Below are 26,470 nucleotides of genomic sequence, written 5' to 3'. Positions count from 1 at the left end.
GCCTAATGTTTGGCTGATAAATTCATTTAAACAGAATCCCAAATGGCAAAGTTTGTAAATGACGGGCTCACATTTTTGATTCACGTGTGGGGGTGGAAGAGGAGCTGTTGTTTTCGTTCTGTTCTTCTCGTTTGCTTTTAACCTCAAAACCACTCGGCATGGAAAAACAATTCCCCAAAGGCTCTGAAAATAGCAAATCTGAATAAGCAGAATATTTCGCAAGTGAGCTAGCACACGCTCGATCTCAGCAGTAGCGCTCAGAGAGGAGGAACATCAGCAGTCACCTCCGAGGAATGAAGGCATTAATCTGGGAGCAGAACACAAAGAGGAAACTCAAGCAGACACCTAAACGTGACTCATTGCCGCCATTTGTCTCAATTAATACACTGAGACAATGGCCTGATTATCTCGGCAGCACTGGGTCATGGTCTAGCCACCCGCGAGTGTCAAGGAGGAATTAGCCCCGGATCACGGAGTAGGATATAATGCCCTCCTTACACAGCAGCTGAGTCATGGGCCAAGAGAGAAAAAATAAACCCCGGAGATAAGTGGTTAATTTATTAGAGCAGAGGAACGAGGGCCAGGGGCTCCCAGTCCAACCTCCGGCTTTGGAATGACTCATTGGAGCCCTGGGCAAAACGTCTGACATCCAACATCCGAGCTCCGTGTGCCTCTGCTTCCCAAAAGGAGGTAAATTCCATCTGCCCCCCAGCAGGCTGCCTCTGGCTCCCCGAACAGTGTCTCAGTCATTCCTGGGGACGCGGCTCCCCGTTCCTGGGAGGATTCGGCATTTCTGACTTGCAGCTGCAAACGCGGCAGATGAGTTTGGTGTCTGCCCCGAGGGGCCGTGAAGGGAGATGGAATGAGGCACAAAGGACGTGAACATGAGGCGGGGAGGGAGGGCTGAACCAGGGGGGCAATGAGGGCCTGACCATTTGGGGTTTTCTCTTTGCTTCACAGTGGTGGATACAAGGGATGCTAAATGTGTCCTGGATGAGAACAAATGTTTCTCTTAATGAGCCATCGATGTTGCAATACAATAATTAATGTTGTTGACTTGTGATCTTTATAAGAAACTTTTTCATTTCCAGTTCCTGTTCTGTCTCCTAGAAATTGCAGAAGCAGGGATTTATGAGCTTTACTGGTTTTCTGTTTAGCAGAAATCGATTTTTTTTTTTTTTTTTTTTTTTTTTTTACTTGATGGAGGTGATTCTCAAGCTGAGAAATGAGATGCTGCTCCTCTGGCTCACTTGCATAGATAGGAAAAAATGGGTGAAGGAATTTCAGCTCAGGCCACCCGTGCTCTGGGGCAGGATTTTATTGATGGGGCAGATTTGCAGGGACAGCAAGGTGGCAGAAAGTCTTTGTTTTAGTACTTAATGAAGGTGGAGCAGTTACTTGCAATGTTGCTTCTCTAGTGGAGACCTTTAAAGAGTGTGGTTTATTCTCTTTCTCTGTCCTCGGGCTGCTTTGGACTGTGACACCTTCCAGAGCTGGCAAACCCTTGCAGTCTGACTTTTGTTGCATGCTGGAGTGTTTTGAATTACAAGCTGGTTACTGGTGTTGGCGTCGAGGTGACTTATCCCCAAAGGTTTAGGTTGCCTGCTGGATGTGAGGTGCAGCTCCAGGGCCTGAGGGGAGTTGGGATGTAGGGAGGGGCAGCTCGCCCGCAGCCCAGTTCTACCAAAGGAAGGTGAACATGAATGGAAATACTAAAAAGTGAACACAGAATCCCGCTTTACACTCCACTGCTTGTTCCCACGCAGCCTTTTTCACATGTAAATTACTTAAGAGTAAAGATTTGCTGTTGGCCTTTACGCCAATTCTGTGCCTAACCTTGAATCATTTTACTTCCATCTTCCAGTGAGCAATGACGACTCTGCCCCTCAGCTCTCAAAACTGCTCAAAGACACAAGGTGGTTTGAAACTGAAAGAGGACAGGTTTCGATTGGATGTTAAGAAGAAATTCTTTACTCAGAAGGAGGTGAGGCCCTGGCACAGGGTGCCCAGAGCAGCTGTGGCTGCCCCTGGATCCCTGGCAGTGCCCAAGGCCAGGCTGGACATTGGGGCTGGGAGCAGCCTGGGACAGTGGGAGGTGCCCCTGCCCATGGCAGGGGGTGGAAGGAGATGAGCTTTGAGGTTGCTTCCGACCCAAACCATTCTGTGATTCTAAGTACATAGGACAAAATCGCATTTACACGTGGGACTGAGTGAATGAATATTTATTGACAGGTTTGGCATCCACCACGTTCAGTCTGGTTTTCAGACTCTCCCCTCTCTCCCTCTGTGTTCTTATGTAGGAAATGACTGAGCTGGTTACGGACTGTGATGCTGTCACGGACAGGGAGCTGCATTTTGCTCTCGGAATTTCCTTCACCACTCCCCTGCCAAAAGGTGTTGTAGGTGAGGAGGGAAAGCAGAGCAGTCAGTGCTGGCAAGGACTGGCTGCACAGGGAGCTCTGGGAAGCTGCTGCTGCTCTGCTGTGCAGGTTCCAGGTGTGCTCACAGCCTCCTCCGGGGCTTCCTCGGGTAAATCTTTGGATACCTCTGCTTCTTTTCCTGCTGGGAGGGGGGGAATTTCATCCCTTACTGCCCAAACCTAAGGCAGCTTTTGGAATGAAATGGAGATGTTAGCACGTAATCCAGAGGAAGGGGGCACAAAATGCTCTGATTTCCTCAGCATTTGCCTTGAATGAAGGAGCCCTTTATTCCAGCCTATTTTTAAAGGAAACAAGGCAGTTCCAGTGTGTTTGCCTTTTCCAGGGGGATGTCTCTGTGTGGTCAGTGCATGAATAGGGTACCTTGCCTGTACAAACAGGTAATGGCCATCCCAGCTTGGGCATAATTTTGAGTTTAGCTTTTGATAGTAATGCAACCAAAAAGTATGAGGTAGGTACTGCATGGATGAAAGGTAATGATTTCCTGTGAGACAGTAATGTCTTTAACAGAAAAACATCTCAGGAGAGAGCAGGATCACTGCAGATAGTTGATAGCTTTTGCAGGGATTTGTGTTGCTACTGCAAACACCACAGAGCCTTCCTTGGAAAAATAATTTAATTGTTGAAATTGTGTGTTGTGTACAAAATAATTATGGGTGCGATAATGCTGAGCACTTCCAGATACTCCTGGGTAATTTTATCTGAAGGGGAGGGAAATGTTTAACTTCCAGATGTGACAAAAGGTGGGAAAAGCTAAACACATTTGCAGGGAATGCAATTGTGGCAAGAAGCCAGGCACAGCATGGCAAAGCTGAAGGGCAGCCCCCAAGTTAGAACTGCACAATCATTTAGGTTGGAAAAGAACTCTGAGGTCATCAAGTGCAACCATTAACCCATCCCTGCCAAATCCATGTGAATCGGAGAATCACAGGATGATTTGGGTCGAAAGGGACCTTAAAGCACATCCCATTCCACCCCTGCCATTGCAGGGACACCTCCCACTGTCCCAGGCTGCTCCAAGCCCCATCCAACCTGGCCTTGGGCACTGCCAGGGATGCAGGGGCAGCCACAGCTGCTCTGGGCACCCTGTGCCAGGGCCTGCCCACCCTCATGATGTGAGGGATGTAAGTGGTACCTGAGTTTGAGGCCATTGCCTCAAGCAGGGGATGGTGAAACTCTGCTCTCCCTGAGTGGATTTGTCAGATCCCCTCAGATTGTTCCGACCAAAGCATGGTGAACAGGACCAGGAAGGTGAGGAGCTGCTGCCTCTGGCCTTTTCACCAAACAGCTGTGGACCAACCTGAAAACCAGACAACTAAAGGCTTCACAGTCTGTCCCAAGGAGGTAGAAGACACTGGAAAGGTAATTACCCTCTGAGTTTCCAAGGGAAAAACTATCTCATATTTAGCAAAACTTAGATTCCTGGGTTTAGCAGGAAAGCTGTGGTTTTTTGCCTGCCTGGTCCAAGGACGAGTGAGCTGGTTACAGCTGTGTTCCTCAAAAGCTGCCCTGGCAGGCCTGGGCTGGTTCCTGCTCTCTAATTTTAAACCATCAGGTAAAGAGGAGACAGTGCTGAGACCATCCCAGTTCATGTCTTCTCCGTTCCTCCAGTTCATCCCCACCCAAACCCAAAGCTCCAGCTGGTTCTCCTGAAATCAGTCACCACCTACACCATGATCTACCTCAGAGCCTGTCCCAGACTCCTCATTAAGTGTGAGGGGGAAAGAGCTGAGAAATAAACACTTTGTGGTGAATGGGTTCCCCTCTGTTCCCCACAAGTCTCCAAGAAGCAGCTGCTGTGGCCTTTTGGGGAAGGTTGGGGAAACCTTTAAAGCAGCAGTGAGTCCGTGGTGTTCCCAGGGAGGGTGTGGGAGTGCAGTTGGCCAAACAAAATTGTGCTTTGGACTGTCACTCCAGGCTGTCTTTAACAGAAGTGGCACAAACCCAGCAGCGTTAGTGATGAGCGAGATTTGGGGAGAGATAATGCTCGACCATCTGCCAGGGTATTTTTCAATTTCATATGCTGGAACAGTGGATCTTTGAGAAAAGTCCTCTGTTAAAGTCCACTTTAGGCTGGGCTTAGCAGTTCTTGCTGTGATAACGACTAAATCCTAAAATGTGAACCTTCTCCAGTAATATCTGTTCCTCAGGTGTTTGCTGACAGAGGGATTAATGGCCCAAGGGGTGAGTATGGATCTGTTTATATTTTCAGTGAGGTTTTTTTGTGCAGCAGATGACGATGCATTGAAGAATTCATTTATTTTACTGTGATGGAAACAACTGCAGTCGGAACTTGTTTATTTACAAACCAAAATGTTTAGAGAGAAGACGTTCCTGGGGAGACACTCTAAATCCAGGGAGTGACAAATACCATGGTTTTCAGCTTCCTCTTTCTAATGGAAAATAAGAAAATGAAACAAATCTCATCAGGTGGTGTGTCAGAGCTTGTAGCTGGTTTTAGACATCGGGATCAGCTTTGCTCTTGGGTACAGATGAGACTCTTGTTTCCTTCCCTGCTAGTGAAGAAAAACGAGGATCAGTGTAGCACAGCAATTAAGAGCACTGAATTCCCAGGGGAAGATGCTGTACAAATGGCTTCTGATTGCTTTCTGATATCTTTTTTGTTTTGGTAATGAGCTGTTTCCCAGAGACTTTAATATATTTATTATGTGACAAATGAGACTTGGCTCTTTTCAAGACAGTAAAATAAACTAAACCTGAAATCATAATCAAGCAGCTTGATAGTCCTCAGATGGGAAGCTTGCAGCAATTACTTTTGGGCCTTCTGAACCCAGATTTGTCCAAGTGGAGGGATTTGCTGGGCAGTGTGACCTTCACTGGTGGTGTGAGAGCTGCCCTTGCTGCAGGCACATGCTGAAGACCTCCAGAGGAAAGAGAGCTCTATCCCAGCAGCTGGTTTTTGAGCTTTCAAAAGGTACTTTAAAACCAAACCACCCAGCCCACACAACCCCAAGCCACCTCCAAACAATCAATGAAAACAAAGACTCAAAGGGAAATCATGAGCAAAACTTCTATTAATCTTCAGATGTGGAAATAGCCACAGTTGTTCTTTGGCCTCCTGCAATGGGAATTTCCGAGTGGTTTGTTTTGCCTGATGGTTTCTTCCTCTTGGCTGCAACATCTTCGAAAATTCCCCTTTCAATTCATCCACTGCTGCTGGTGTTTGCAGGAAGTGTCAGTGCTCAGTTTCCCAGAGTCAAGCTGCAAACACTGTCAGGATTCTCTCATCTCAGTTTGATGCAGGGAGTCATTTTGCCAACAGAAGAAGGCTGCGGGGATGATTGGGGGTTTCTTAAAACCTTGGTAGATTTCCAAAGCTGTTCTTGGAAATGGAGGAATTTGGATTAAAAGTATCTGGAAGAGTTCTTTGTCCCTAACTGGCACCAGTGGTGGAAGTCAAGGGAAGGGAAATGTCCGAGGCTGGACTGATTGGAGTCACATTCAAGCCATGCTCTTTTTGGAGAGGTGAATTGTGGTAACTCAGTCCCATTTAGGAGGGAGGCCCAGTCAGGTTCAGCTGCTTATCTAAAAGTGGTGCAGCTCTGACAAGAGAGATTTACTGTCTTGCTGATTAAAATGCTCCCCTGACATGGGACAGTTTGAGCAGTAACTTGACCCACTTTAGCACAATTCTTGGAATTGCAGTGGGCACTAATTTCTGACTGATGTCTTGGGCTTATATCTCATTGTCTAAACAGGATGAAAATTGTTTGATTTCATTGTCTGAATGGAATGAAAATGGTTTGATTTCATCCTGATGTGGCATGAAAAAAATCCCTTTGAAGTTTTACCTATTCTCCAAGATGGATCACTAATTTAGTTTTTTTAAACTTTTTAAATTTTTTTTAAATTTTTTTTTCAGTCAGCTTTTGTAATGGAATGTTCTGATGTAGCTGCAAGTTCCAGAACATGCTACAGGGCACAGGTGAGGGTGTGAGATGTGGTGAGTGTGGTGATTAATGCAGGTCAGCCCCCAGCCTGTACTGGTGAGTGGGGTTGTTCGTCCCCAGGTGCAGGACCCTGCATTTGCCCTCGTTGCATTTCAGACAGTTCTTCTCTGTCCATCTCAGCCTGTCGAGGTCCCTCTGAAGGGCTGCTCAGCGCTGGGGGTATCGGCCACTCCTCCTGGATGTGTGTCATCACTGAACTGCTGAGGAGGCACCAACCCCTCATCCAAGCCATTGATAAATTAATTAAACAATACTGGGCCCAGTATTGAACAGTGGGGGACAGCACCAGTGACAGGGCTCCAACCAGACCCTGTGCCACTGATCACAACCCCCTGGGATTCAGCCACCTCTCACTGTCCAAAATAACAGCTCTGACAGTCACAGCACTGATGCAGTGTCATTCTCACAGAATCACAGAATATCCTGAGCTGGAAGGGACCCACGAGGATCATCCAGTCCAACCCCAGCCCTGCACAGGCACCCCAAATCCCACCCTGGGCATCCCTGGCAGCGCTGTCCAAACGCTCCTGGAGCTCTGGCAGCCTCGGGGCCGTGCCCATTCCCTGGGGAGCCTGGGCAGTGCCCAGCACCCTCTGGGGGAAGAACCTTTCCCTGCTCTCAGCCTGAGCCTGCCCTGGCCCAGCTCCAGCCGCTCCCTGGGTGCTGTCCCTGGCCCAGGAGCACAGATCGGAGCTGTCCCTCAGGAGGAAGTTGAAGACCCGCATGAGATGTTCCCCTGATTTAGTCACTGGAGCACAAGCCCTCGTATTCCATCTGTGCCGGAATTGCCTCACATCCCTGCTTTGAACCCGGATGGCAGACGTGAATTTCCCTCCTCCCAACGTCCCACTTGCCCTCCCAGAGAAGTTCCCGCATTGGTGGGATCCATGTCCTGTGCAGATGAAGCCCTGACTTGGTTTAGCCCCGATGCTCTCATATGTTAAACATCCTCGTGTTGGCCTGGGTTTCGCACTGAGTTGGACTCTGAGAAATTTGCAGTGACGTTCATTGCCCCTGCAAATCATTCCTGTCTGCCTCGTATGGAAAAATGGGCCAAAGCTCTGCTCTGCACTAGACCGGAGCAGATCATTTTTGAGAATTAATGCTGGACTGATTTGCTTCAGAGATTTGTAAGTTCTGAGGTATTTGGCAGAATGTTTTCTGAGTGTTGCAACAGCCTAGTTGGTTTTAACACCATTTCTATGAAATAGGAAAAAATTTCAAGTGTCTCACAGAAAGGAAATCAAAAGAAATTGAGTTTCTCTGCTCAAAATTTTGCTTCTAGACTACCTCAGTGAACAAGGGAGAAACAGGCTGTAAGGAGAAGGAAATTCAGAAGGATTCCTCCAGAAGGCAAAAATAATCAGGTCTGATGCATGGTTTGGGGGAAAAGGGGATTTTTTTGAATGTGTGGATCCAATTAAAATTGTGATGGATTGCACATCCCTTGCTGGAAAGTTGCACGTACCTGACTAACAGTGGGAATGAGGGTGAATGATTAAGGCAAGACTTTTTTTCTTGTTTTAACAACCAAGAATATTCCATTTAGGAGAAAAGGATGTGGAGCATAGGCACACCAGAGCTCCCCTGCATTTTCACTCCTCTGTAAAACCAAAACTGGGAGAAGGATTAGCAGCCACATGGGACAACATGAGGAAGATGAAACAGTTACCCCATGTAAAAATACAGAGATAGAAATTTTATTTCAGAAAAGTTTTAGGGTTGTCCCCCTCACACCAAACCAAGAACATTGTTTGCAGTCACTATAAATGTCATTGCTCTGTGAGCTCCTGAACGGGATCAGCAGTGAGCAAGAAGGAAGATGAGTTCTGCTCTCCTGAGCTCTAATGGGGCCACTCTAATGGGATCAACCAAGAGCAGGCAGACCTCAGGCTCCCGAAATGACAAAAAGTCATAGCAGGGGCCGCCTGTGAGTAATCCTCACCAAAGTGACTTTGACAACCAGCCTTTTAGTGGAAAACCTTAGTGGCAGTAATTTTTTCTGTTTCAGTGAGAACAGAAATCAGGCTGAAAGCGCACACTGCTGTACCCTTTGGGCTCAGGGTTTAATTCAGGAGTGCTAAAGATCTCTTTGTCTCTCTGTTTCCTCAAATCCATGTTTCCCTGCATGTCTTCGTTCCATTCCCTCCAGCAGTTTGTTCTGCCTAATTACCCCGAGTGTCAGAGCACGAGCAGGTGGTAAGTGCTGCACAGAGCTGTGCTATCCATTTCCCTAACCAGGAGCTGCTTCTGGTGTCATTAAGATTTCCACAAGGCTTGTTTTGCAACCTGCTCATCCTTTCAGAGCTGACATTTTCTCCCCAAAATGCTGATTTTTCTTTCTGTCAGCCTCTCAGTTCAAATGTAACAGCAGCTTACAAGAAACTCAACCCAGTTTTCACAGCCCTTCAAGAGGTTTTGCTGAGGCCCTTTGCACAATTTGCAGCTTTTCATCTTTACATTATAAATGACTTGGTTTGGTGCACTCAGCTGCTGGGGGCAGGTGGGTGTTTACACCTCATTATAAACTTTCATGGTGTATCTTAAAATCATGGAATGCCAGACTGGTTTGGGTTGGAAGGGACCTTAAAGCCCATCCAGTGCCACCCCTGCCATGGGCAGGGACACCTCCCACTGTCCCAGGCTGCTCCAAGCCCCAATGTCCAGCCTGGCCTTGGGCACTGCCAGGGATCCAGGGGCAGCCCCAGCTGCTCTGGGCACCCTGTGCCAGGGCCTGCCCACCCTCTGAGTAAAGAATTTCTTCTTGACATCTGATCTAAACCTCTCCTCTTTCAGTTTCAAACCATTTTGCATCTTTGAGCAGTTTTGCAGTCCTGCTGCAGTTCAGCCTTGCAGCTGTGCCTGTTCTCGGGCAGCAGGCCCAGAACCCAGGGAGAAAACCCAGCAGCAGGTTCTGGATACATCACTTTTGCTGCCTGAAGCATGAGGCTGTTTTCTCTGGGAAATGAGGTTTGGTGGCTGACCTCAGGGAATGTGCCTGATGTGGTTGTCAGTCCTTTTTTCCCTGACTGTGGAAGAAAATCTAAGTTTGTGCAGCTTTCTGGGGTTTGAGGAGGTGGTGTGGGTTAACCCAACAGTGAGCACCACATAGACATTCACTGCCTCCCCCTCAGTGGGATGGGGGAGAGAATCGGGGAAAACAGTACAACTTACGGGTTGACATAAAGACAGTTTAATAGGACAGGAAAGGAAGGGAAAATAAAACAATAGAAGAATACATAAAGCAAGTGAGGCACTGCAACTGCTCCCTGCTCTCCTGAGGGATGCCCAGGCAGTCCCCAAGGAGCAGGCTGGCACCCCCAGCAGTTCCCCCAGCTCTAGATGCTGAGCATGGCAGGTTTCATGGAATGTCCCTGGGGTCAGCTGGGGTCAGCTGGCCTGGCCGTGTCCCCTCCTGACCCCGCTCTGGCGCGGCAGCGTGAGAAGCTGAGAAGTCCTTGACTTAGTGTAAGCACTGCTGAGCAACAACTGAAACATCAGTGACTTATCAACATCGCTCCCATCCTAAATCCAAACCAGACCACAGTACCAGCTTCTAGGAAGAAAACTAACTCTATCCAGCAGAAACCAGGGGAGTTTTGTGGTTGGTGTGCAACTCGTATGAGTAACACAACTGCTACGGAAAGAATCACCTCTTTGCAGTCCTAAATTCAAACCAAGTCTTGGCTTTTTATTTTGCTGAAATACATATTGTTCGTATTTCATTTGTATGTTCTTGGCACACTTGGGATATGCTGGGACCAAAAAATAACCCAATCCTCAGACAACAACTTTCTTCTGCCTGAAAGAGGATCTCCTCTCCTTGGTGAACGAGCCACTATTTAATTTTCTCTATTTGAAGTTTGACTGATGTGTAAAAGGAGGTTACACAACAAACTGTGTTCTTAATTTACAAATGTATCAACATCTTTTTAAGAAATAAACCTCATAAAAATCCAGCCAGCATATTGTTATCCACCAGCTTTTATTGTTGCTTTGCTGCTACTGAAGAAGCACCCAGACTGGGAACTCCAGAGAAGTTCACTGCCCTTTTCTAGATTTGAGGAGCAGCATAAAAGTGGGACCTTCATGACAAGAGAACTTTTCTGCTCCTTTCTTACCTGCTCAGTCTTGCATGGTGTCAGGGACACATTTTCACACTTAGATTCTCATCTGAAATAAGAATTAAATATGTGTACACAATATTTCTTAGAATCCTGATATGGTTAAAATTAGGATAGATGATTCCTCTGCTCTCCCAATACTGGAACAGGGAAATCTTCAGAAAGCTGATTTTGCACACCCAAGATAACTTGACTTTATGATTCCAGGCAGGAGAGGAAGGTTTTCTGTAGAACCTTGGGTGCCCCTCTGTCCCCCTGAGCACAGAAATCTACTGCAGTCATTCTTTATGCTCTCACTCAGCTGCCAGCTTCCCCTGATGTACCAAAAATCTCTGAACTTCATTAATAACTCCTAAAATCAACAGTGATTAAACCTTTGCTCATTTAGGCTCCTCCATGACCACACTAATGAAGCTAGCAGCTCTTCCCCAGGTGGGTTCTGGTACTTTCCACACCAGAGGTGTTGCTTTCTCTTGTTGTGTCTGATTCAGCAGCTGAACTTAGAGAGTGCTTTGGCCTGCTGGGAAAAAGCTTCAGGTGAAATCATTTACTGTTTTATCCGGGGTTTCTCTGCTCAATTCCTCTGCCTGGCTTAAAGACTTGGATGAAGTCTGGTCTAGCAGCTCATCTGGGGTGAGCTGCCCTCCCATTCCAAATGCTCCACTTGATATGAAATATGATAAAAATATGGGAACAGCTTCCTGTCCTTGCTCCAGTAAATATTTAGCCAGTGACACAAAGCAGAGCAGTTCATGAGGTGAAGCTGAGAGGCTGCCAGCTGGTAATTAGTGGCTGCTATGGGAGCTTGGGCTCCAGGGTTCCCATCCTTGCTCCAAGTCCAACAATGCTGGGTCTTGGTCCTGAGTCTCCTTCACCCTGGATGGCTTTGGCTGTTGGCCTTGAGTGGAAGAGGACAGCACAACTTGTCTCCTCAGATCTGTGGGAGATGGGATTCACCTGCACTGATGGCCTCTGAGAAATAAACATCTCCTTTCAGTCCAGAAATTAAAAAAAAAAGACAACTAAAATTAATTTCAGTCCAGAATTAAACACTGGATTTTCTTCGGGCTCCACCTCTCTCTGGTCTTTTTTAACATCGCAGTGATCTGCTGCTTGATACAGTTGGTGTCTCCATGAAAAACCCTATGAGAGGCCTCCTTTGTTTCGGTGATAATTAATGGAGTGTTTGCTTTACTCAGTAATTCCAAATGGCTGGGCATAGGATCAAGAACCTGTCCTTATTTACTCAGTTCTTTGAGGGTTTTTATTCTAAATGTGCAGGTTCTCACCTCAGCTGCAGCTCGAGACATGAATAGATTAAGGGTAAATGAGGTGTTGGCATAAGTGGAGTTGAAAAACTGTGATTGAGACAGAAGTGGAATTTAAAGGGATATTTTTCAGCTCGTCCTGAAGTTTGTCTGCTTTTCTTGCTCTGAAATTGGGTTTGAAATTAAAAGAGCATCTCCTAATGCTGAAGACATTTTGCTTTGTGGCACCTCTGTAAGGCAGGACTGAGTTTGGGGGTTCCCGGGTGAGAAAGAGTGGCATGAAACCACACAGGGTTTGTGGCTGGGGAGAAATTGTTGAATACATATCTTTACCTACATACCCTTATTTATAACCCCTTCGTTTCTGGAGTGCGGTCTCTATTTGGGAGCAGAGAAGTTAATGAAGGTGAAGCAAAGCTGAATCCCATGCTGTTAATGTTCTTTCTGCTAAAGGTTTGCACCTCTCCTAGAGTCATCTATTGATATTTCAAGTTGTTATTGGGTTTAGGGTTGGGTTTTCTTTGCTCTTTAATATTTTATTAGCAATGGGGGTATCACTGAACTGATGGCAAGTACGAGATGTGCTCAGCAAGGAAGATGTGACCAAGGCTGACATTAAAATTCCTTTTATCTCTGTCCTTGTGAAAGAAGAGTGGGAAAGGTCTCCTTGTGTCATCAGAAGGGCTTCACTACAATGAAGTGAGAGATTCTTGGGGGACCTTGAGGGAAAACCTCCATCCCATGCATCTGAGCAGCATTCCCGGTGCGGGGCTGCTCTGTTGGCCCAGGCAGGATCCTCAGAAAGCCTGAGTGATTTATTGAGGCACAGGAGATTGCAGCACTCCGAACACTGCGTGCCACAGCGCTCTCACCGGATGCACAGTCACACGAAAACATTGTTCAAATGCTAAATGAAACCTCATCACGGGCCCAAAGTCCCCAGTTACGGTGGGACAGGAGCCCCAGCTGTGCTGGGGTGTGATTTCCCTGCCTTCCCAGCCCAGAAAGCCGAGCTCCAGCTGCATTTCTGGGACAAAGCTGTCCCGTGTTGCCCCAGGAGTGCCACACGGAGGTGGCGGAGGAGGAGGAAGCCAGCGGAGCACGGGGACGCGCGGAGGAAGCGCCACGAGGGGATCATTTCGGAGCAGCTTGCTTGGCTGCACCCTGCGAGTGTGATTTGGCCAAACCCTGCGAATGTGATTTGGCCTCTGGCCACGCAGCAGCTCGGGATGACCTTAAAAAGCAGTGGAAGTTGTGTTAGCATGTGCTGCTGGAACAGCCGTGGGACGGCTCCGGGTGCTGACTCACGGGCTGGGAGCTGCGGGGGGAAGATGGATGTTGGGTTATTCATCACCACCCCGGCCGGGCTGGCACGGGGTGTCCGTGCTCTCCTGCAGGAATCCACACGTCCCGAGCTCCGTTGCGTCAGGGCCGGTGTTTCTGTGCAATAGGGAACTTTGGCAGAAGGCAAATTCAGCTGGAATGTAGATCAGGCTCGGGAGGTGCTGCTCGGTGTCTGAGCGGCAACGTGGAGGTTGTTGTACCCACAGGAAAAGAAAGGAAGGAAGGAAAACAATCCAGTTTTAATGTGGCTCGGCCAAAACTGGAGCTAGTTATGTATTCCTCCAGTAATTATTCCAATAAACAACAGCACCTGGGTTTGCCACTGGACGAGACAGATGCCAGAAGCATCTCCAGGTGCTTCTCCAGCAGCACCAGGCCTTGACCCTACAGGGGTCATCAGAAGAGAGGGTGAGGACTGCATCAAAACTCATTAAATCATTAGAAAATCATTGATATTTGTAGGCTTATCTCTGCTCTTGGAGCTCAAGGAGACTTGAATAAAATTCTCATGGCTGGGAGTGAAAAACTAATGAAATATTTTAATGAGGGAGCTTCATGGGCATTTCCATTCGTACAGAAGCGCTGTGCTTCAGGGCAAAGACTCAAAACTGAAAAAAACAGCTCCCATTTTAAATAAATCTCTAAAAGTGTGTGCTGGTTGTTCAGGGCATGGTTTAGGTTATGATTTAGGTATGGGGAGGGTGTGAGGGTCTCTGTGGGGACAAACCAGAGCTGCCCCATGCCAGGCACAGCCTGTTCAGCCTCCTCAGTGCAGGGCACTGCTGGGCCTGGGAGTTACATTGGGGGTGCCTCGGTGACAAATGGGGCTTAAAAAGAGGCAAAATGTCAGCCAGGCAATGAGGATGAGGAGAAAAGGGTGAGGAAGCAGCCCTGCAAACACTCAGGAGGAGCAGGGAATTTGCTACAGCCTGGGGAGAGGAGCACAGCAGAGCAGGGACCCAGTGGGGACCCCAGGCTGCAGCAGGGAAGTTTTTGGTGTTTCCTGACAGGAATTGTGGCCCGTGGAGGACCCACAGTGGAACAGGTGTAAAGTGTAAGGAGGGAAGAGTGTCAGGGAGGAGCCGTGGGCTGACCATCACCCTCCAGTCCGTGGCTGCCTGCACTGTGCAGGGCTCGGGGAAACAGAGGAGTCAGGAGTGAAGCTGAGCCTGTGAATCCAGGGGTGGGGTAGGCAGAGATATTTTAATTCCTCTTTCTCAACCTATTTTAATCAGCAATACCTTATTTATTTTTAAAAATATCTGTTTTGCCAATGGCTGCAGTTGCTAAGAGATCTCCCTGCCTTTATCTCAACCTACGAATTTTCCATCCTGTGTTCTTTCCCTGCCCTGTTGAGGAGGGGGAGATTTTTTTTAGTCTCCTGCCGTGTAACCAGAATCTCTTGAGGAAGAACTGATGCATCAGCATCTCCCTCAGAAGAGCCACCCCTGCCCACGGCCCTGGCAGCTGCTGCACCTCCCCGAGAGCCTGGGAGGCCTGTGGGAAGCACAGCTGGAAGCCTAGTGAGCACCATTACAAACCCAAATTCTGGAGGAGAATATATTGTTACCTTGGGCTAATAGTTTGAAACCAAATCATCTGAATCAGACACCTGCCCAGGTAATCGCCATGGCAACATCAAAACAAATAGGAGTAACCTGAAAATGATCAGCCTGAGGAAAACGAGGAGCTGGGCTGCAGTTTTGGAGGATATTTAAGATTATGCCTACATGGTTAAGTATGAGCTTGTTCAGCACTGAAGTGACCAAAAGGCACGGAACTGTGTAGGGCTCTGTGCCTGAACCAGCACAGGCCAAATCTCTGCAGACCTCATTAGTTTGGACAAAAGGAAGAGAGATATCAAGATGATCAGAGAGATGGAAAACCCCTCCTGTGAGGAAAGGCTGAGATAATTGGGATTGTTCAGCCTGGAGAAGAGACCAGGGGTGACCTAATTGTGGCCTTCCAGAGCCTGAAGGGAGCCAAAAGGAAAGATGGAGAGAGACTGTTTATAGGGGCCTGGAGCGACAGGACACAGGGAATGGCATCAAAATGACAGAAGGCAGGGTTAGATGAGATATTAGGAAGAAATCTTCCCTGTGAGGGTGAGGAGGCCCTGGCACAGGGTGCCCAGAGCAGCTGTGGCTGCCCCTGGATCCCTGGATCCCAAGGCCAGGTTCAACAGGGCTTGGAGCAACCTGGGACAGTGGGAGGTGTCCCTGCCCGTGGTGTCTCATCCCATGGGATGAGATGAGCTTTCAAGTCCCTTCCAACCCTTCCAAGCTGTGATTCTATGAAAGGTCCGTACCTGCAGAAGCTCTGTCTGACCTGAACACGGGCAGAACAAACCCCTGTCACTATGACAACACAGCATCAGGAGCTGTTGTTCATGGGCTGTCCATGGATCATCACTCCCTGAGCCTCCCTGGTATCCTCCCTGCTCAGCTGATGCCTTGATGGGGCTGCCTAGAAACAGAGGCCAGACAGAATTAAGAGAATAAAAGCAGGTATTTATTGAAGGGCCTTCAGGTACATTTAGGGCAGACAAAGCCCCCAGGGGCTACACCCAAAATGGATGACGGGGTCACAGGTTTTCACACTTGTGTAAGTTTGGTCCATTTGCATATCGGGGATTAATCCTCCAATTACAGCTTCAGGTAATGAAGTCATTTACCCCAAGTTTGCTCCCCCCTAACCCACTTTTGTTTACATCTCTCGGGGTCTGAGACAGGAAGGTGTCCTTGAGTTTCAGGCCTAGAGAGGAATTGTTTTGTCTCCCCAAAACGGGAGAACAGCAGCTAACAGGCTGTGTGGAGTTCAGAGTTACACACTAAAGAATTGCAGGATTACAATATATTAAAAATATAAAAGCTAAAATCATAAGGCATCACAGTGGATGCTCAGCTCTCACTCTGGGCAGGGAACAACTTCCTAACTCTGTGTATACATACTTTTCCCCCAAAGTCATGCAGACTGAGCTGCTTGAAAGGATCGTTTAACTTCAAGAGCAAAACAGTAAACAGGATTAAGTGGGTATTAAAAGGAGTCTGGAGAAAGGAAGAGGGCACAGGCACCCATATCTCTCACTCTGGGGTATCTGCATCAACAAAGCCAGGAAAGCAGCTGCTGGGATTGTTTTGGGGAGCTCTGGAGCGCTGCTGTTTCTGCAGGAAAATGTGCAGTTAGATCCTGCCGGGATGGGATCTGCAGCCGCCGGGAGCCTCCTCCTCGGCAGCTCAGGCTCCACATGCAAACCGGCTGAGCTCTGTCTGTGCACATCGAGGGGGGAATACCAGCCTCTTGGACTGCTTTCACTGCTGGAAGAATCGGCAAGAATTAACGAGTTCACAGTTCAGGAATGCTCCCAAGAAGCCACAACAAGGGAATCTGAGCAATTGCAGACATGGAAAGTCTGTGAAGCACAGAGCCGAGCTCCCTGTGGAGAAGCAAAGACGAAAAGGGAGGTGAGCATGACCCAAAGAAGGAAAACCTCCGGGATTTCTGACACATCTCCCTTGAGGGCTCTTAAAGCAGCTGCTTGGGTTCCTTCATCTGGAGAACATGGGATTTCCTGGTGGCATCAGCACCAGGTTGGGGCAGGTCTTGCTCCTCTAGCCCTCCCATGGTATCCATGAGCTGTGCTGGGTGTGCTGGATGTGGGTGCAGCACTGGAATGGCTCTGGTGGATCTTCAAAGACACATGGCAGGGACAATTGTCACAGCCCTGTGATTTATTAAAGAAAAACAAAACCAAACCTAACCAAAAATAGAGAGAAAAGAGGAAACCCCTGCCTTTAGAACTGCTGGATGCCAGTTTAACCTGGTTTTAGTGGTGTCTCCCCTCCGTCCATCTGACAAAGCAGATGGGGGTTATGTTGCACAGGAGAAAATATGAGCTATAAAAAGTAATTAGAATAATGTTTCTGATTATACAGATCCTAAAAATCCTGCTCTGAGTGTTTATTATAATATTTCACTTACTTTTTTTTATTCCAAAATGATGCCCCAAACTGGTATAGTTGGTACAGGTCTATACAAAATAAAGCATTCTGTGGATGTGTTTAAACCAGAGAAGAAAAAAAAATAGGGATTTTTATACATAATAGGGATGGTGTAATTCCTCCAATATGTAACAGATAAAAGATAGACCAAACTACAAAAAGCAGCAGCATGAAAGATTTGCAGATATGTTTTTAATACCAGCCTCACGTAGCTCTGATTATTTTTTTTCCAGTCAGACGTTCCTTATGGAAAATTACAATGTAGCATCAAACAACTCCGAGTTAATGAATGCAAGGAGTAATCCTCAAGTGACAAACACGTTTGTAAAGCGTGATAACGATTAACAATCGTAAAAATTGTTGGAATACTTTTTTTAATGTTTTGTGGCCTAGGACAGAACCTTTCAGCTGGGTCATGGGGAAAAATTCTCCCTTGGCACCAAGTATTGCTTTGGGTTATAAAATAGCAAACTCTGGGTTATAAAATAGTAAACTCTCCTTTCAAGGACAGCTGTATTTCCACCGTGGGTTTTGACAAGGGCTGTCCCAGCTTGGATAATCTTCTTTTCACACCCCTCTTTCCCCAGCATTCCCCAGAACTCTGTGAGCTTCCCAGAGCAGCTGTGGATCTGCAGAGCTTCCCTGGGCCCGATAACCCGGCTGGCTTCCTGTCTGCAAACCACGCAGGAGGCTGCTGCTCCTGCTCACCAAGCCCTGCTGTGTGGCTGAGCACTTCCACAGGGTTGGGTATCTCACCACCAGTGCCCTCAAAGGCTGATTCTTTTAGAGAAATGCATTCTGCACATTCCTGATTGTCTGACTCACAGCCCTGGTGCCAGGACTCCTCATTTCTATTTATTCACCATGGGAAACCTAAAGTACAAATACATTGGATGGGAGCCTGGCCCCAGTGGAGTCAAGGACAGAATTCCGGTTGATGTCTGTGGGCAGAGAACTTCACTTCTGTGCTTTTGGTTGTTCTTTGCCATTCCTGGCTGAGGGCTAAAGGGACATTTGAAAAGGCTCTGTTGCCCAGAGTGATGCTGAATTCCAGTGGCACTTCCAAACGCAGCCCATGTGCACAAGAAGCATCTGTTTCCATCCTGGATGCTTTGTAGCTTCTGGACTGAGGCAGGGCACAGCAAAGGTTTTTTCCACACACTCAGACTTTGAGTCTGTTTGAATTTGTCCCTCAGGCCAGGCCAGAGCAGGGACTTGTGGCTGGTCCAGGTGTTGTTCAGCTTTTGGAAACACAGAGTTCGGTAACAAGGATGGGATGGAACTTGTGCCCACCTGTCCCACCAGGTCCAAACCATGGTTTGGATGGTTCCCTCGGAGCTAAAAGAGCCCCTTGGTGGTGTAACCTGCTCAGCACAGAATCCCAGAATGGTTTGGGTTGGGAAGGACCTGGAAGAGCCTCTAATTGCAACCCCCCCACCATGAAGAGGGATACATTTCAGCAGAATTAATGTGGCTCTAATTTATGCTGCAGTACCTAATTTTACTTCTTCTCTGCAGAAGTGAAAAGAATTCTTTTGGATTTTACTCTAGTTTGAGAGACTTGGCTGTAGCCTTACTAACACATTGCAAGGGCTCACTGTGTGCTGCATCAAGTACAAATTCTGATAAAGAACCTTTAAGAAAAAAAAAAAACAACACAAAAATAATCCTAAAAAGAAACCTAGAGCCCAGAGCAAACCACACACTTAAGAGCATAGAATTTCCAGAGAAAAACCCAGATACCTCAAAGTACTTCGCATCTGAATTGAGGAAAGTCCATTGGTTAAAAAAATAATACTGACAGCTCCCCAGCGCTCAATGAATCATTTAGTTTTAACAACAGCAACTCAGAGGGAGCCACAAAAGTGGAGCAAGAAAGCAGGAGAAATGAAATGGGCCTTTGTCTTGGGGCTGAACTTGGTGCCCTTGCCAGGACACAAACAGTTCATCTGGGGAGAGAAACCCACTGGCCCACTTGGCATCCCGCAGCTGCTGGCATGTGCTGAACAGGGCAGTAGGTGGTCTGGCACAGCCCTCCTGGACGTGCTTTCTCACCAGGTCCTTTGCCTTGCAGGCAGGAAAAACAGCTCCACAGAAAGGGCTTTTCCATAGGATTCATAAATTGGTTCGTGGTACTTGGGGTTCTCTGTGAAATATGAATTCTGTAAGGCTGGCCTAGTTGTTACAGTTATTAGAGTTGTTTCGTGCTATCCCAAATAACTTCTTTGGAAAAGAAATTCCAAATTCTCTCTTCTGCTTGTTTTGTCTCAGTGATCTGTACAACGATTTTACCAGAGAAACTGCAAGCAAAACACAATTTGAGTATTCAGAAATCATGAGAGTTATCAGGTTAAATGATGTGGCTGAAACTTTCAGATGAAGTGATGGAGAATCCCAGTGCTTCTCTCTGCCTTAGTGTCTGACTGTGTTTTGGCTCCAAAGACTGTGACATTTTTCACTTTCTTCTTTAAATCTGCTGGAGAGTCGATGGTGCTGGTAGTTACAAGTGTCTTTTAATGTTTCATTTTTTGCATATTATTATTATTATTATTATTACTGCAGGAATATATTCGTCTTTCTATAAAGGTTGCCTGACTTGCCTGACTTGCACTAATCTCTTGAAAGAACATTCAGGTTTTAATTGGGGATTCAAATGGAAAAAGGAAGAAAGAAGAAGAAAATTCAGAACATAATGGCTCAATTTGACAGGGTTTTCTGTCAGTTTAGTGTTTTCTCTTAGAGCTTCTCTGTTCAGGGGTTGTGGAGGGGATGCCAGGCCATGTTTTCTGAGATTAAGACAGTGACACTTTATTTACTTTTATAGTTTCAGCCTCAGCAGAGTTGTTGCTTAGCACCTCACTCAGCAAAAAAGAGACCCAGGGTGGAAGATTGTCTTCCACTGGTGTTTGTTCTGGTGTGATTTTGTTCATTTTCCTCCAGCACCTTAAATTGGTGCCTTTTCCATGAAATACAGAGGATTTACGTGAGCTGATAGCCTCAGAAAAGGGCAGGTGCACTCCTATTTAGTTTGATAGAATTGTCCTGGCTTTTTATTTTAGAGATTTGAATTTACTTCCCTTTGATATAAAGTGTCTAAGTTACATCCACCTGTCAGCTCAACAACTGCTTGGTTCTTTTCTGTGAACTGACTTCAGAGGGATGGTTCCCATCAGTGCCAAAGTTAAGAGAAGTCCTTCCCAGCACAGGAGCTACATGAACTCTCCTGTGACGTAAAGAAACAGCATCTTAGATATCAAGTGAGTTTTAGTGGGAAAAGTGTCAATAACAACAAAGTTTAAAGGGCTTTTGAAGCTGTTTGAGATGCCCAAAGTCAGTCAACATCTACTTCAAAACACCTAGACCTTAGTTTTCCTTTGTCTTGTACAATTAGTGAAGGCAAGTTGCCTTCTCCCATGAGGAATGTTGGAGTTTACTCTCTTGGGAGCCGTCAGTGCAGGAAAGGGATTCCTAAAATATATATGAACAACAGCTTTCCATTCAGTCTGTTCTGTCTTCCAAATCAAGAAGCTGAACGTGCAGCACAGCAAGATGGAAAAAATTAATTAGATTTCTTTTCTTTTTTTAGTAGTAGTGGGTGCAAAGAGTCAGCTTTTATCTCACTACCAAGCACAGTTGTCTCCGTGAAATCTGAAGGCCCTGTCTAGAAACCATTGAAGATTTCAGGAGATGTGAAGTCAGCAGAGTGGTTTTGGGAGATATTCCCACTTCCTTTCTAGCCAAGTGTGCTCACTTTGTTGGTTTGGATTGGCCTCTGAATCACCCAGTGTTTGCATCCACTCCCCATCACTGCCTCCTTTTCCATTGTAAATTTCTGCCTGCTGGTTTTCGTATGAGTCGATAACACATTTTATTCCTTAACAATCTGTTCCTCGGGAGGGGAAAGAAAAAAAGTCACTCTTTTCCAAACAATTGTCAAGAGCTCCTAAGCCTTCTGGAGCATCACACAAAAGCAGCTTAATCCCGCTCTCTGCAAATGTCACATTGCCTTGATCCCTCCGAACAGGAATTTGTTAAGTTGTTGCTGCAACATTCGCAAAGAGCCGTGCCCTGTGCCACCGCCTCGTGCCACAAATCACACGCAGGGAGCTGTCGGGGGGTAACAAAAACACATCCAGGATGGAATGGCTTAAGTCCTGTCTGAGGGATGCCGGGCCATAATTCCAGGTCGCTCCTTGGTTTGTCTCTGTTTGCTTCTGCTGGAGCCTTTGAGACTGAATTAGGTCATGGATCTGTAGGGGGGGTGGAATTTGCTGTGTAGAGCAGAAAAAAATTCGGGTTGAGCGTAGCTGGGGCTTGATGCCTTCATAAGGATTTGCTGAAAGTGGTTTTGCAGTGTGACCTTGTCTGGAGAGGCAGAGCCAGCCCAGGGAAAAGGAGTTTGTGGCTGCCTGGCTGCTGGGGCAGAGCAGGGAACAGAGGAATCCAGGACTGGTCAATCAGGGCAGGACCACTGCTGTTAAAGTTCATTTTATGATTCCAGTAAGGTCTCTTGTGGGCATTCTGCTATGTGCCTCCAGGAGTCTCAGCTCATGTGCTTCCAAGCAGGACTGAGGGAAGCCTGGCAGGGGCTGTGCAGGCAGGAGGAGGCAACCACGGGCCTGGGCAGGGCGAGCTCTGAGCTGGCATCGACATCCCGGGTGCTGCAGGGCAGGATTTATCAGCTTGGGGTTAGTGCCAGACTGTCCCAGTGGGGATCTGCTGGGCGGTAACCTGACAGCTTGGTTGGCCTTTGGAGATAAATTGTTACAATCATGGAATGGTTTGGGTTGGAAGGGACCTTAAAGCCCATCCCATCCCACCCCTTGCCATGGGCAGGGACCCCTCCCACTGTCCCAGGCTGCTCCAAGCCCCAATGTCCAGCCTGGCCTTGGGCACTGCCAGGGATCCAGGGGCAGCCCCAGCTGCTCTGGGCACCCTGTGCCAGGGCCTGCCCACCCTCATAGGGAACGATTCCTTCCCAATCTCCCATCCAGCCCTGCCCTCTGGCACTGGGAAGCCATTCCCTGTGTCATGCCTCTCCAGGCCCTTATAAATCGTCTCTCTAGCACCTCTGCTGGGAGGAAAGGCTGGGAGAATTGGGATTGTTCAGCCTGGAGAGGAGAAGCTTCGGGTGACCTCATTGTGGCCTTGCAGTGCCTGAAGGAGCCAACAGGAAAGATGGAGACTAGAGGACAAAACAGGAATAAAAACTTATCTCAGCTCTCAAGTGAATTTTTTGCTGATGTCTTCTCCCAGATTGAGAACTACTGAATGTGCAACTCCTCTGCTACAGCCATTTTATTTAAGAAAGTGCTTTCCACAGGGGAACTCTCTTCACTTGTCAGTGACTGGGTGGCACCAGCTGTGTGACAGTGACAGCACACAGCCTCTGGAGGGGACACTTGGATGTGGAAGGAGGTGCTGGAGCTGGGCAGGATTTGGGTTTGTACGTGGAGTTACGGCTCATTTGTTGCCACTCAGTGAGTTTATTTTGGTGGTTCAACTTCTCCAGTGAAAGATACACAGAAGGTGCAAGAAGAGCCTTCGTCTCCGTGTTCTGATGGAAGTGTTCTTCATTGCCAGGCGAGTAAGTGGTAAAGGAAACACATATTTATGTGGGAAGAGATCCAGTTCTTCTAACAGAGCTTTTAATTGTCAGAGGGGATTTTTCTGTCCATCCTGCCCATTGAGTATTTGTAGAGAGCCCGACCCTTCTGTCAGAGGGGTCTGGACTCCTGCAGAGAATTAATAATGTTGCTGATGGCCAGATCAGGTGCAGCAGCCCACCAGCACTGTGGGGGAAAATAATTTGTTTTTAGATAGGATCAAAGGAAAGCAGTTTGTTCCTCTTCTTACAAAGTAACAGCCAATTTACACTTAAAAGAGACCTTTGGAGGGAAGGAATTCCCCATCTGGAGGGAAGATGTGGTGTGTGGATTCAGGTTTGCTGTTGTAAAAACAAGCTGTGGAGGGTTCTAGCTGATTTTTGCAGCTGAATCACTGAGCCAAGTGTTTTGAACCGGGTGAGAATGGTCCATAATGTTCTTACAAGATTTTCTCAGGGGCTTGCAATTAGAGATTATTGTGTCATCACAGTGAAAGGGCAGCCTGGAGATCAGCTCTGGTATGGGAAACCCCAGGCAGATCTTTTAAAATAGCCAGGGCAACTCAAAATGATGAAATAATGAGGGAAGACCAGCTTGCTACTCAGCGTGGCTGCCCCAAAATCTGCTGTGCTGTATCAGCACAGAGATGTGGCCCTGAATCCCAAAACGTGTGCAGCATACTTGGACTACAGGATGTCATATCCTTGAAAAGTTTAAATCCAAGCAGAGCTTTTCTTGCAGATCTTCCTCATGTAAATAGTTTATAAATGCTGTGATGCCTTAGGTTTTAACTTTTATATTTTTCAAATCCTGCACTGCCTGGTGTGTCACTCTGGAGTTTCTTGTAGCCTGTTCACTTCTGCTCTCTCGTGCTGGGCAGACATAACAAAGCCTCTCCAGGCCTGCTCTCCAAGGACACCCAGACTGTCCTAGGCCCAAAAGTATAAACCAAAAGTCTTTGAGAGGAGGGTAAGCTGAGGGAATTACATCATTAAACTGAAGCTTTAATTGGAGAACTAACCCTGCTATGCCAATGAACCAAACCTATAAAAGTGTGAAGAACTCGTGACCTGGGCTCCATCTTGGCAGTGGCCTCTGGCTCCCCAGGGGTACCTTTGAACGCCTTTCAAATAAATACCTGCCTTTATTCCCTTACTCCTGTCTAGTCTCTGTTTCTAGGAGGCCTCTCAAGGCATCAGCTGGACTTATCAATTTGATTATTCACATAAGTCCAGGTTAATATTTGCCCCATAATTCCACGTCTGAGCAATTCACAGCAGGGCTCTGAGACATGGGAAGGGCAGTCCTGCCCTGCTGTGTTTGGAGGTTGGAGTGACTACGGCTGAGACAGCAGCAGACGTTTCTGTGTGGATCCCCACACAGTTTGGGAGCATCGTGTGGCCACTTCATCTGTCTCTGTCCTGTGTGACATTAAAGCAGTGATTCCTCCCGTCTCCACGAGGCCAGGATGTGCCTGCAGCCAGCAGAGCAGGACGAGCAGCATCTGGCATGCAGGGCGTGGGATGTTTCGAGAAGAGCAGCACAGGACACTTTAAAGCAAACAAAAGGTTGAAACAATCAGGCTCCAGGCAGCTCGAAGAAGAAGGACTGAGGCTGAGGCTGTGGAATCCCAGCCAGGACATGCTTCAAGCCTGGGCTGGTGACGTTTCCCAGCAGCAATGTAAAACAAGAACTCTTTCACACTTCAGTCCCCCCAGCTCTGGGGTGTTGCGCCGGGCTAAGTGTGACTTGACTTTGATGTTCTCCAGACAGGCCCCATATTTGTCCATGTTTACATATTTTGACAGGAAAGGAACAGCTCTGCTCAGTATCCCCTGGGCTTCCTCGCAGCAGCTTCAAACACCAAAGGGCAAAGAAGAAACCCTGCAGGTCCTGCAGAAACCGAGGTCCCACGGGGCAGGGGGCTGTGGGGAGGTAGCAGGAATCACTGAGGAGATTTGGGACCTATGGCCTCTCCTGCATGTTTAGGAAGCTCCCATTCCCTCCAAACAGGGAGAGGAAAGTGATGGAAAGGCTGTGGTAGGCCAGCCAGGGAGCTGCCTCCTCCTCCTCCTCCTCGCGCCTCGGGAATGCTCCTCACAGGAGCTGGACATTGAGGAGTTATTCCAACACACCCGTGGCAGGGACGTGCTGGATTTGTGTGTGCAGTCAGCAGTGTCCTGCCTTTACTACCACGTGTGAATGTGTCACTAAATCCCAGGTTTGTGGAAAATGGGGGTTTATGGAGTTGGTTCTTTCTTTTTGACACTGAACTTAATTCTGATTTGATCCCTTGTATATAAGAACTGGGATGGAGCGAATTTACTGAACAATCTTGGTCAAATTTTGTCCTCAATTCCACTGGTTTTACTTGTCACTTGTCTTACTATAGGCCCTGATTTAATCTGTTGTTTTATGGGCAGAGGATCTGAAGAGTTGGGAGAAATAAAGGAGAGTTATCAGTGGATGAGGAAACTCAGGCACAAAGAATACAAAATTATTTTTCTGTGTGTTGGAGGTTATCAGGGCATTTATTGCAAGACTGCCTTTCTGCATCCCTCTGAACTTTGATCATATTAAATATATTCTGCTTTATTGATCTGTTTTGCCTTTTGATTTAACAAGGAAAAGCAACGAAAAAAGCACAAGTAAACCTGAAATGGGTAAAATCTGTACACTGAAGGCGTAGCATGCCATCCTCTGAAGGAACTTTCATCTAAATCCTGGGAAGCTGGGTTACCACTGCAGGGAGCAACAGAGAAATACTTCATCTGAAAGTCAATGCAAGGCATGGGATAGATACACATGAAAATGAGTGGCCACTTTTAGGGCAAAGCTTTTTTCTTGGAAAAGCAGCAGATTTGGTTCAGGGAATTCCAGCACTACTCTTCTCTTGGTCTTTTTGAGAACTCCCTCTTCTTGATTTCTCTCTTCTTTTTCCCCTCTCTGAATGTTGTGAAACAGAACATTGTGTCACACTTTCAACTGGAATCCAACAAGCTGAAACTTTATTTACATTCAGGATCAATGAGAGTAAGTGCAGCAAGCCAAAACCTTCATTAAATGGCAATTTCAGTGTCCAGTGGGCAGAAACACAAAGAAGCAGCAACTGGAGGAGCTGCTGAAATTACATGACTCTATTTATATTTAATAGCTGTATTAAAAAAAAAAAAAAATCCGGTCTTACAAGTTATTAGAAATACAAGACAAAACTGAGAAGGGTAGAACCTCGTTGTCTCTAAATAGATATTGTAAGAAAAAAACCTGGCTGCTGCTCCTGCAGTAGAATCAGCGATGAGACCTAAGGTCTGTTTAATTTTCTGTGAGGGAGATGAAATGGTAGCGGATTCAGAGCCTTCCTCTTCCCATCCCAAAGTTCCCTTCCATTTGTAAATAATCTGTGGGGAAAAGCCCTAAAGCCCTGGGCCTAAAGGTTAATCCAGGGATGTGTTTGAGCTGTGCCTGTGGGGAAAGCTCCAGGTGTGACACTCAGAAGGGGAGAGAGGCTGGGTGTGAACATCCTGAATTCAGGAGGGGCTTTTTAACTAAACCAGGAGAAAACCTCAGCAACTGGACCAGACACAGCAGGTTCTGGAGTTCTCACAGGACACCAAGGAAACAAGTGATGTGGTGAGGTCCTAAATGTAAAACATACACAAAGCCAGATCTGCAGCTGGGGGAAATTGGCTGAACTCTCTTTGAGCACAGTGGAAGAGCG

This window comes from Corvus brachyrhynchos, unplaced genomic scaffold (genome assembly GCF_000691975.1).
Source record: "Corvus brachyrhynchos isolate BGI_N302 unplaced genomic scaffold, ASM69197v1 scaffold305, whole genome shotgun sequence".
Lineage (NCBI taxonomy): Eukaryota > Metazoa > Chordata > Aves > Passeriformes > Corvidae > Corvus > Corvus brachyrhynchos.
Note: the sequence above shows the minus strand (reverse complement) of the source record.